We start from the raw sequence: 12702 nt of genomic DNA on the forward strand, positions 1-12702 counted from the left end.
GCGGGCCCAAAAATGTTTTCCCAAAAGTAAAAGATTTTTAAAACCCAAGAATGAACATGTGGTTTTCTCCCCGGGGTAGCAAGTTAGTGAAAAAAGTGAAGGTGACGTGACATACAGCCAAGTATGGTGACTCATACTCAGAATTCGTGCTCTGCATTTAACCCATCCAAAGTGCACACACAGCAGTGAAGGAACTCCATCACCACTCACTCACTCACTCACTCACCACTCCGCCACTCACTCAACACTCACTCACCACTCACTCACTCACTCACTCACTCACTCACTCAAACCACTCACTCACTCACTCACACACACACACACACACACACACACACACACACACACACACACACACACACACACACACAGAGACAGCCATTGTACGCTGCTGCAAGAGTTGGGAAGGGTTAGGGGTGCCTTGTTTCAAGGGCCCAGGTCGAGAAGCTCGAGGATGACCACAACCTAGTCAAAGTCTCTAACCACTAGGCCTCCGACTAGGCCTTGTTACTCTTAGTTTTATCTTTTAACAATTATCTTGTTAGGCCCCCAACACACGAGATAAAAGTTCATCAGAATGCATTGATTAATGTGAATGTTGCAGTAAACAACAACAAAAAACAAACAAATAAATAAATAAATAAAATATACATGGCCGTGGCGATTACCGACTTGCGCAACCAAGAAAATTATTTGCAAAAGAGCTGCACAACGATTGGTAAGATAACATGAGTCTGCATGCACCTGAGATTGCCCAGTTCCCCTCGTGATAAAGTAATCGAACACCCCTCAGCACCTGCCTTCAAATATTCTCTGGCACAACCCGAGCCTCACTGACCGTACAATGATGCGTGATTTTGAAAAGCGAAACATTAAGTTTTTCCAACTCTAAACCCAGTCCCCCCCCAAGTACATTGGATTATTAAAATAATAGTAAAAAAAAGAAAATATGGCAGACCAAAACCGAAATGGCGCTGTGGTGGCCCTGCACACTCCTCAGTTTCAAAAGCAGCAGTTTAAGGTCCTGTGTTTATTGAGCACAGTTGCAGCAAATGAGCTTTGACATGTATATTTATATCTAATCATTTAGCAGACATTTCTTATCGCAAGTTTAATTTACAAATGAAATACAATACAAGCAAATAAGGACTAACGAGAGATCCTACACGCAGCTATATACAAGTGTCATGGGCCTTGAGTTCCTAGTTAGTCTAGCGCACAAGAAGTCAGTACACGTAGCTGTTTCTCTAATAGAATTAGAATAGGAATAGAATAGATAAGTGCTAGAATTAGGTTTGGTCAAATTTTTTGAAATAATTCAAAGCACTCAGCGTGTTCTAAACCTTGGGATTGGGAGGGTCATTTTGCCACCAGAGGTCAGTAATCGCGAGGATAAAGGGTCCAGGAGGATTTTTGGATACCTCTTTGTGGGATAGGTAACTACATATGCGTTGTTAACTTGCAGAATGCAAGTTTATGGAGGACAAGTATGTTTGAATACAGTGAATTTAGGAGATATTGGTGCCGCGGCTCAGTGGTCGCCTTTGTATGGCAAGCCTCACGTACCTTTGATAGTTGATGTACTTTGCGAAAGCAGCTACGTGGTAGCCACAGTGTAAAGTGATTAGGAGAGGAGCATAACGGCCAGCTCTTTTTTGGCTCATTAAAGACACCCCTCGCTGCTGCATTCTGGTAAGTTGCAGAGGCTTGATAGAACACCGAAGGCCCACCAAGAGAGCATTACAATAGTCCAGTCTGGAAGAGAACAAGAGCTGGATGCAAGAAGCTTTTCGGCGGTTGCTCTGAGCAGGAAGGGTCTGATCTTGCTTATGCTGTATAAGGCAAATCTGCAGGAAGCTTGCTTCTACTACTTCATTTATACGCAGCGAAGCAGGATTCTTTGATGAATAGAAAAGTTCGAAAGAACTAGCATTTATTTGAAATAGAATTTATATATACTATATATATATTATATATATATATATATATATATATATATATCTATATATATAAATTCTCTATTCTACAAATAAAATGAAGGGTTAGGTGTAGGGCTGGTGTGTAGGGGCTTATAGAATTATACAGTTCGCATATAACTATAAAAACCACATACCGCCTCTATGGATGTCCTCCTCACTTTCTCAAGCAAAAAAACAAACGGTGTGTGTGTGATGTGTGTTTACACTATAATTTTTATTAAATTAATGTATCCTTTTGAAGATCACAAAAGTATACATTTTTTTAAAACAAAACAAAAAATCATAGTAAACCCAAACTTTTGAATGGTAATGTCATGTATTTAATGCCAGAAGTTAACATCATAACACTCAAGCACTCCTCTTGTCTCCCAGTATGTGGATTTTGTTTTGGGTGCATCAGCACAGTTTTTTTTTTTTTTTTTTTTTTTTATTTTTAGTTTGTGACAAGAATTCCAACACTGATTCATGCTCAAAATTCAGAAAAAAAACGGTACTTTATTAATCAAATCTTCCATGACTATCCTTTTCCCCTGATTTTGAGTGTGAATTCAGATATTGAATTAATATTTTTAAAAAACAAATTGTCACTGTCTCTCAAGCACATAATATCAAACATCCACACCAACACACATTTTACCAACATCTTATTAAAAAGCTAATCAAGGCCACAATCTGATCTTTATTCCACTTTATTTTTTTATCAATAGAGGCCCTTTTTATTTATTGATTTATGTAGTCGTAGAATAATAAGAATAAATTTAAAGCAACATGTTTCTGCAGAGCAGTGTATGATTGCATCAGCTTACAAATCAGACAGCATGGAGAATGCTGGAACAGGCAAGTTAAGACATGGATCATCACACCAGTATACAAAAAATATGTCTACAGATAGGCCTTCGTTTATATAGGGTTTATTTCATTTGTTACAGATAGTGCGATGTATCAACAAATGATAACAACTTATAACAGAGACAGTTTTAAAGCATCGCACGCTAACAAATGAAAAAAAGAACAAAGAACTGGAAATCGATGTACATAACTAGCTGAAGTTTGCATGCGCTTTATCCTCTAACATTACACAAAGAATGTCTGCAATCATTCAGTCCCAACCCCCCCTCTATATTTTCTCTTAAATGTCCCATACCTTTAAACCTGCTGGATCTGCAAGGAGCGTGAACTGGAAACTCCTCACGCCCACACTGGTTCTACTCGCAGGTCCGGGGGGCGCCAAAACTGATTGCCTCCCCCCCAGAACTGAAAACCGTAATAAATCACATAAGACCGGAAGGTCCCGACCACCAAACAAAGCCAGAGAAGGAATCGAGTTCAACAGATTTTATTGTTTACAGGCAGCATATGCAAGAGGGGGGAGAGCACAGGTTTTATTGATGTGACAGTGGCCAGTGTTGTTAGATTGTGCACACATATTATCGCATGTAGCATTAATACACTGATGCAGCGAGAGTCTTCATTATGTAATCCTTATGTCCTGGGAACGGGTTCAGCCTACCATCATTGATAGGCGCTTAGATTAGATTCAACTTTATTTGTGTGCACTGCACCATGTTCCGGTACAGAGCGACCAACTCGGACCTACCTGAGTTTCAGCATATCAACCAGTAAGTGCTTTAAAAGCACAGTAAGTACAGGGACATAGATATTAAGGTCTACAATATGTACATTTTCTCTGTGTACCATTTTAACATATTTTTATCAAAAACAATATAATGTGTCACACGTGTCTCACACAATATCAAAACATCTCTTAAAGAACCAACACACATTTTAACAAAATCTATATTATAAAAAGCCTAATCCAACTGTGTGTCCATAATCCGATATCTTTTATTCTAATTTAATTTTTTTTATATCAAGTAGATGGGCCCTGTTATTATTTATTCGATGTCGCGCGATGTAGTCAATGAATGTCATAATAAGAAGAAACTTTTAGAGAAAAAAAATGTGAAGTAAAGTGAATGTGACATACAGCCAGCAAATAAAATATGAATAGTCTACAGATAGGCCTACGTTTACATAGGTTTATTTCATGGTGTTAACAGACAGTGATGTGTTTAACAAAGAAAACAACTAATAACAGAGACAGTTTTAAAAGCATTGCAAGCTACAAATGAAAGAACAAAGTTAACTGAAATACATGTATATTACGTAACTAGCTGAATTGCTGTGGCGTTATACTAATATCCTTCCTAACACAACAAATACGGCTGTTAAAAGCCTGACTCCATTGAGTGGGGGTACCTCTTCTATAAGCCCCTTCTCTAGGAGTGAGACACAATCTCTTGACCTGTAAAATCGAGGCCTCCCAGAACGTACAGTCGTAGGAAGAACCTCGCTGAACGGAGGTGGCCACTTTCTGAAATTGGGATGGTGTAAACCGTGATCGAAACGGTTGTGTAAGTACCCCTGTGGAGACGTCGGGCCAAGCATTTCCACGTGCCCAAATAGTCCACTATGGGGCTTTTTAGTCATTCTGACTTTTGACGTAGTTCATACTGATTTTCCTGCATAGGGCCATGACTAAACCATCCACTATCCAGATTATCGCATAACGCACAAGACATCCCGACGTGTCCTGTCGGGCCAGCCCAACCACTCCCATGGAGGGCGGTCTTAGCCTGAGGGCCGTCAGTAATAAAGGGGTGTAGCGCCGCTTCCCATGACCCTTGCGAATTTTCCTGAACCCTGCAGGGCTTGGAATCAGGCAGAGGTATCTGAGGGAGTGCTCATCGTAAGGGAACTCAACCTGAAAATCTTGCCGCAGGTGTAGTATAGCACGCATTAGGGACCATTAAAATTTGCAGTCAGGAAGGAGGCCCACAATGAGCAGAGGCGAATATGCTTGTTGTGGTCGTCCTCCACTCTCCAACTATAGACATGGACAAGCAAAGGTAGGATCTAAGAACTGCTTTGTGAGAGCACTATGAGAACGAAGAGGCCTTTGGCCAATCGAACTCAGAATCTGGAATCACAGTTATACGTTGCTAGAAGTGGTGCGAGCAGGTCCTCGCAACGATCTAGGGCCAACAGTTTCTTGCTGAGGGGGGTATAAATCTAAATGTGCGATGGCCTCACTGGTTGTTTTTCAGAATCAGAATCAGAATCATGGAAAGAGCTTTATTCGCAATTAGGATGCTTGCGCATACCAAGGAATATGTTTTAGCGTGAGATGAGGGCCTTCCAGTACACAAAGACAACAAAAGACAACAAGCACACAGTCTAAAAAAATAAAAAATAAAAACGGCCTTTGCAGATAAATAAGTGTAAACAATTGGTGCTATAAATGCTGAATGGAATTGGATTGAGTAAGATGCAGTCGGGATGTACTAGAGGAGAAGGAAGAGAACGTCGGCGAACAAATAAATATAAGGAATATTGCACATTTTTATTGTATAAGTTGGGGAAACATTAACTGGTCATGAGGTAGATTGAAGGGGGAAGAAACTGTTCTTGTGCCTGACTGTCTAGTAGTATTTTCGGCTGTCTGAAGCGACCGGTCAGATGGCAAGAGTTCAAAGATGGGAGTAACTTGGGTGTGAGGGGATCCATAGTGATTTTCTGAGCCCTTTTCCTCACTCTGTTATGTATACAGTTCTTGGAAGGGTGGTATAGGGGCGTACCAATAATACTCTTTCAGCAGTCCGAATCCATTCTCTGTAGTCTTCTTGTGCACAAGGGACAAGGACTCACACATTTATTGAAGTGCACAGGAGCAGGACTCGACGGCTGAGCAGAACTGTTTTTCAGCATGCAGCTCTCTGTGGGCAAGGGGTTAAAACTTCCTGGGCTCAGCTGGCAGATAGGAAGTACAGTTCCTTTGTTGGGCCTTTTGACACAATAGGAGTCACTGTGATTGTCCCCATTCAGGTACCTGAATCGAGTATGTGGTTCCAGGAAATTATCTGTGATAATGGACCCACTGGCAGACAGCCACAGTTGCTGTTCATTGATGGTGTGAGTGGGGGGAGTGCAGCGGGTGGTTTGACTTCTGCAGAATCCACGATTCAATCCTCGGCTCAGCTGTCGTCTGAGCGATGTTCAACGCTCCAGGTTGTTAAGTACTGGATCTGCACCCAGTACGCAGTCCAGACTGCAATGCTAACCTCTTGTCTGTAAGCAGACTCGTCACCGTCCTGGATGAGACCGATGAGTGTGAGTGTTGTCTGTCAAAACTTCATGGGAGCTTGAGTCAAAGGAGGTCTTCGTTGAGCGTAGCAGTATGCGGTTTGGTTGTACAGCCGGCAGAAGAGCAGTGGGGAGAGAAGCAGCTATGCGTCCCTGATGGGGTGGCACCAGTCGCTCTTGTTCGGTCGCTGGAGCAGCCTGTTGTTGAGCGGGTGCTGTTGGTGACATTTTCTCCAGTCTCACTAGTAGCTGTTGCCTATATCTGTCAGAAAGAGCTGGTGATCCACGTGACAGATAGAGCTTCGTCCAAGGCACGAGGGTCGAGCGAGGGTCAAGTTTGGTCTGGTGACGTTGGGATGATGGGTGTTGAAAGCCAAACTTGAAAGTCCACAAACCCTGGTTTGTCCTCTCACATAAGTCCCTGTTTTGTCCAGATGTTGACAGGATGAAGATGGCACAATCCCAATGTTGATTTGCACTCCACTCCACGGACATGAGCCTTTGCTCAGGTAGAGACCAAACTGTCAGGGGGTCCAGTAAGGGTCAAGATGATGTCCTTCAGATAAGCACTTGAGAGTACAGTTTTTCAAACGACTTCATGACGTACAGATGTTAGAGCCACAGGATCTGACTAGTCGTTAAGTCCAGTAACTACTATGGGGTTTCTTTGAAAATGGGGATGACGGCAATGGGAGCGTAGACTTTTGAACTGCAGCAGGAATGCACTTCACACAAACTCCAGAGGATCTGTTGAAGATTCGTGAACGAGATGGGGGCCTAGCTGGTCACGCAACAGGGTGTTCAAAACAGGCTGGTGTAACGGCCAGATCTGGGCCTGGTGTTTTCTTCTTGTTTTTGTCCTGAAGGACCTGGGATTCGTTGATTTGTTTATGATACTCTCGCGTTGGCACGGCGCTGCAAAAAAACGTTGATGAAAAGCATGTCCTGATGCTCTACTTACCTAGCTCTACTGCGATAGAGGATGAGGCTGTGACGACTAAAAGTCTGGCTATGTGAGACAGTTTAGTTTAGCTTGAGTATTAAATTCTGTTCTCTGCATGACAAGTTCTTGGGATCACTGAATTGCTCGCAAGTATATATGCAGCTCATTCTGTAAGAGAATGGGATGGCATCGAAGAGAAAAGTTTGTCCTTGTCTTTGTGAATGTCCGCTGAGATGTTGAGCCAAAGGTGGCGGCCAAATGACAGCTGTAATATCCAATGCCATGTGGATTATCTCCCTTGTAGTTGCTGTTGATGCTCGTGTTGGCTTGGATAAGCCCTTAGATTAAAACAGCCTCCGGAAGTCAGGTCCCACTGTTCTCGCATCTGTACACAAGTAGTGCCCTTAAGTCACCTCTGCTTGATAAGCCTGGAGTTACCCCCGTAGATAGCACTATAGCTTTGTCCATGCTGACACAAGATAAGATTTCACGACCAAAGGTGGACATACTTTGGCATGGCCTGGACCATGGAACAGGGGGAGGTGACTCCGACGACGCATTGGCAGCTGAGTTTTGCAAGTCAGAGGTAGAGTTGCACCGCGAGAGTGTCTTTTCTCCGCCGGCAATCGCCGCCATATCTATGTTACGCCATTTTGAGAAACCCCCAGGGAGAAACAGCAGAGGCGGGGGGGATTAGTAGTAGGAATCCTAAAAAGGAGATTACTTCACACAGCGAACCTCGAAAACTCTAAGTTAGGCGAGGTACTTGGAAGAACGGAGAAGATGCCTGAAGCTATTACGCGAGGCTGTGAAAATTGGAAGTGTGGCTAGACCGGACATCGGATCAATCAGTTTCACGATCTGGGCTGTTTGATATTTGTTTTGTTATGGTCTAATACGCCTTATCCCCATTCTAATCCCAAACCCAGTAAATGTCCGAAACAGACACGTGCTTACCAATACGTTCGATACCGTTTCGCATATGTAAGACGGGGGAGGTGATGGCTTCTCCTGTCTGCTTCGGAGGGAGGAGAACTGCACCACTTCCACCCAAAAACAACCAGTCCCGAATCGGAGTCTTCTTGGCGCTGTGGATTGAGTGCACGTCTTCGTCACATTAGGCAGTACAACCGAAAAAAAGATGACATCGTGTCACAAGCTTCTGTGGTAGGACTGTGCAAAGTATCGTTGATTAAAGACAACGGGGATCCCCGTAGCACTTGACTTGACCTTGGAGTAGAGAGTGAGAGAAAAGGTGGAAAACTCTGTTGTCTCACCCTAGCGCAACCGACAGTGTAAAGGGAGAGGGATAGCAGAAACGGATGCGGGGCTTAGATGCAGGGCCTACTTCCTTAGGGAAGGGCACACAGGAGCACGACAAATACTTTTTAGGCCGCAGGCTATTCAGAGTGTTACCAATTAGAAAAGGCGACGTAAGGCGCTGTATGCTTGATCGTGTGGTTAGGCCAAAAACATTGCACATGCACCTGTAATGAGGTCTCCACCTGCGATGAACGCTGTGAACACGGCTCGACACAATCTCCTGCAACACTCACTCGTGTCGCACAGCGGCTGAAGAGGATGTAAATCTGCTCTTAGAAGGAAAATATGCTGAGAACACGACAACAAACGTTTCTTCCTACGGGCGACAGATGATTCACTTCCTGAAGGAAATCTGATGAAAATAGTGTCACGCACTGCAGATAACTAGCTTTCACTACGGTGCGCTGGTTGGGTCGGAGGCGGTGCTAAGCGCTATTCGGCCAATGAATTGGTGTGATGGTATACAAGGCTTCAGACATTCGTCACACCGAATGTGATACCTCAAAGCGCTGACTCATCGCAGGGCACTCCAAAGTGAACCTATATGAGAAGGAACTAGCATCATATCACATACACAGAAACTGTAAAGTATTCATGGCAACCTGTCAAAATAAAAGTCTGGTTTAATTTGAAGAGAATTCTGCCTACATTATATTTGTCAGTAGAATGTAAATAGCCTTACTACTACGTACTAGTTGACTACTACCTATCAGTATTTGAACACATCATTCATGTATTTGCATTTAAGGAACATAATGCAAACACAATCATTTCGTCCAAGGTTTTTAATTTTAACAGTAAATCCCCTTTGTTTAGCCACCCACCCAAACCATAACTTTGCCACTTAATTTTCAGTTACAGAGGATTCCATTGTGATGAATAGAAAGTTCGAATGGAAGAACACTCAAATTGAATGAAATTGTGATAAATATATCATTGTTGTACATTACATTATAAAATATAAATTATAATGTATCCTAATTATAAATAAATCGTATCCCTGAAAGAAAAAAAATTAGATATTTCTAAAACAAAAACCAACAAAATCATATTAAACCAGCAACCTTCTGAAAGGTAAGGTATGTATTAAATGCCAGAAATCAAGTTAAGAAATTGTGTGCATTTTAGATTAACTGTTATTTGTGTCATATTTTTTAATACCAGCAAATTTCTACAAGCACGTTAACATCAACACTCTGCTAGGTTTCCTATGTTGCCTGGTTTTTCGGCAATCAAATTTTTTTTTTTGTAAACAAGGGATGCAATAGGGAGATTACATTTCTGTCTAACTAACAAGGAGAACTTTATTAGGTATTTAATAATCCAACATTCACTCAAATGACTTAATTCCTTTTCGCCTTTGATTGTGAGTGTAGAATCACTATTTGAAGTTAATATTGTTAAATAGAACATAAATTGTCTATGCGTTCTCACCTACGCACCATATGTCAAACATCTACTAACCAACACCCATTTTGACACCAAAACAATATCGTATTAAATAAAAGACTATCAATATAGGGTACCACAATTATATTCTTTATGCCACTTTCATGTAATACTTTTATCAAATAGACACCACCTTTTAAGTTTCATTGCAGAACTTTTATGTTGAGTCATAAGAAATAAAAACTTTCAGTGCATGAAAAAAAAAGTGAAAGTTTTAAAGTGATGAAACGTGCACGTAAAGCCAAGTTATGGTGGCCGTCGATACTCAGACTAATGCTAAGCGTAGCCTCTGCATTTAACCCATCCAAACGTTGCACAACACACAGTCACAGCGTGAGACATTATACCCGGGTAGCCGTGGGCAGCCATTTATGCTGCTTGGCGCCCGGGGAGCTCGTTTCGCGGGGAGTTTTTTAAGTGCCTTTGCGCGAGACTGCTACGATACAACACCACAAACTGTGGGTTAGGATGATCAACGACTTTATAAACCACTAGCGCCCACAACGTCTCCAAGCGTCAAGTAGCAATACAGGTTTTAGCAACATTTTTGTTTCGGAAAGCCGCAGTTATGATTGTAATCATCAGTGTTGAAACGGGTTAGTTAAGAACCGTGGGACTCCTCACCAACGCGAGTATACACAAAAAATAGTCTACAGATAGGCCGTATCGCTTATATAAGGTTATTTCAATTGTATTGACAGGCAGTGAATGTATTCAACAACTAGATTAACAACTATAAACAGAAGGGACAGTTCTTTTTAAATTCATCTGCAATTAGCAACTATAATTATGAAAAAGAGAACACAGAATGTTAAAAATGTGGCGCGGGGAATATATTTGTGTATAGAGCTGTAGCGTGAAGTTGGCTGTGACCTGTACCCTTTATCCCTACCATTACAGGGCATACAAAGGCAAGTGTTCTGCAATCAGTCAGGGACGACGAGTGCTGCAACATAGAAAACGTGCAACTACCGATTCCCAAACTAAGTATGGAAAAACCACCCATTTATTGGGTCAAAAACACTGTTCCGAAAATGAGAAACAGCAATGGTAGTTTGTTTGCAACGCTGGAATATATTTTACCCCCTTGTTTCAGTAACTTTAGTAACCTCGCATTGATAATAGCACAAGGATGCGCGGCGTGAACTGCAAAGTCCCTCAAGCTTCCAGATTATAACCGGTCATACTGAGCTCGCAGTCGCTCCAGGACTAAATATTCATGCTATTGCTCGGCGGCCACTGCATAATCAGCGGAAATGTGTCTACGCTCAAAGAATGATCTTTGCACACGAGTCGAAGAATCTACTACTAGAAAAACATAGAGACCAGAGAAGAGGAATCGAGTTAATTTGCATTTGCTAACACATTTATTACATTTAATTCACTTTCTCAGTTTAATTATTTTATTAATTTTACTACGCAATAGCGAGGGCACTCCTTGACATTAAAATAGTGAAAGCAGGACTGCGAGAACAATGAGAAGAACCAATAGAAGCAATGAGACCAGCGAGGAGAGCAATAAACAGTATAAAAGTGCCATGACCAGTTTCCAAGTTAAGTCTAGTGCATACAGAACACGTCAAGGGAGGGTCTGGCTGCAAGAATTGTACTTGCACTCTCAGGACTGCATGCTCAGGACTTGCATTCGTCGGACACTTGCGCTTATCCGCTAGTGAACCCAGTCATACTTGCTAGTGTCTTTATTTTATATGTTGTTCTAGTTAGATTTATATTTTTTTTCTTGTGTGCAACTCTCCATACCCACTTTATACAACAGTAGCCAGTCGGTTGAGAAATGGAAAAGAACCAAAATAAAACCTACCTAATACAAGTGTCAACTTGGCAGATCGCCACTTGAAGACCTCTCTAGCTACCTGCCTTACGACCTGTCACACTTGCAGTCGACAAGCAAATCATGCGTGGTTTGCCAATGGGAGACAAGACGACTGTGGTGATTAAAACGATTAAAACTTAATTTAATTACAGAAAAACACGTGTACGCGCTCTGCACAAGAAAAGGGACAAGACCCACGCGCAAGAGTACCACTGGCCACACTAAACAGCGAGAAAAATATGAGGCATGCAGTGACGCAAACATGTCTCCGCGCTAGAGCGTCTTCTCTCCCGTAGGAAAAAACAAAACACTTAATATGCTACTAAGATGCTAGTTATGAAAGAAGTATAGCACACATTTCCACTACAATTTATTACTATAATGAATTTTAATTAAACCAACATGGTAGGGCCGACAAACATAGCAGCAAAAACATGGTCCATTAATGTGCCATATAAGATAGTCATCTTCATTGTTCATGATAGCCTAAGATGATAAAGACCAAAAACCAATATGCTCCTCTGTCATTATTCTAAAAGTGAAAAAGAAATAAACAAATAATAAATCAAACATATGCATAACTAATAGGTATAGTGATACAGGCAAGCAGGATGAGCCCAGAAATACAGAAGCAACACGCAAAGTTTTCGCGGTTTAAGCGTTTTTCCATCGACAAGAATAACTGTCTCACCAGGACTCTTTTATATCATCTTTGTCCATTAAGCATAAACGTTTACATTAACGTGTTTTATTTATAATGATTGGAAAATGTTTACGTGTAACGCATAAACGCATGTGATGCTTTTAATATCAATTAATGCATTTCATAATGCATATATACAGACATATATTTTGTTGGTCTGTATATACTTTAATGTCAAACAGGAAAAGACATTATAGGCTCCTGAATTGTCTTTTAGGTTAGCACAACTGATGTAATGCCACATTAAGCGTTTTGCTGTATTGGAGGGACAAGTGAAAAGTTTGCAACATTGTGTTTATGGTCATCTGCTTGCCTTGTAGTAAATTAA

General features: G+C 41.6%; 1 pseudogene; it reads left to right on the plus strand.

Moving 5' to 3' along the window:
• The window catches only part of LOC122138313, a 47615-nt pseudogene extending 41110 nt beyond the window's left edge, over positions 1–6505 (plus strand).
• The last annotated feature ends 6197 nt before the right edge of the window (positions 6506–12702 follow it).

The sequence above is a fragment of the Cyprinus carpio genome, chromosome B8 (assembly GCF_018340385.1).
Source record: "Cyprinus carpio isolate SPL01 chromosome B8, ASM1834038v1, whole genome shotgun sequence".
In the NCBI taxonomy this organism is placed as follows: Eukaryota; Metazoa; Chordata; class Actinopteri; order Cypriniformes; family Cyprinidae; genus Cyprinus; species Cyprinus carpio.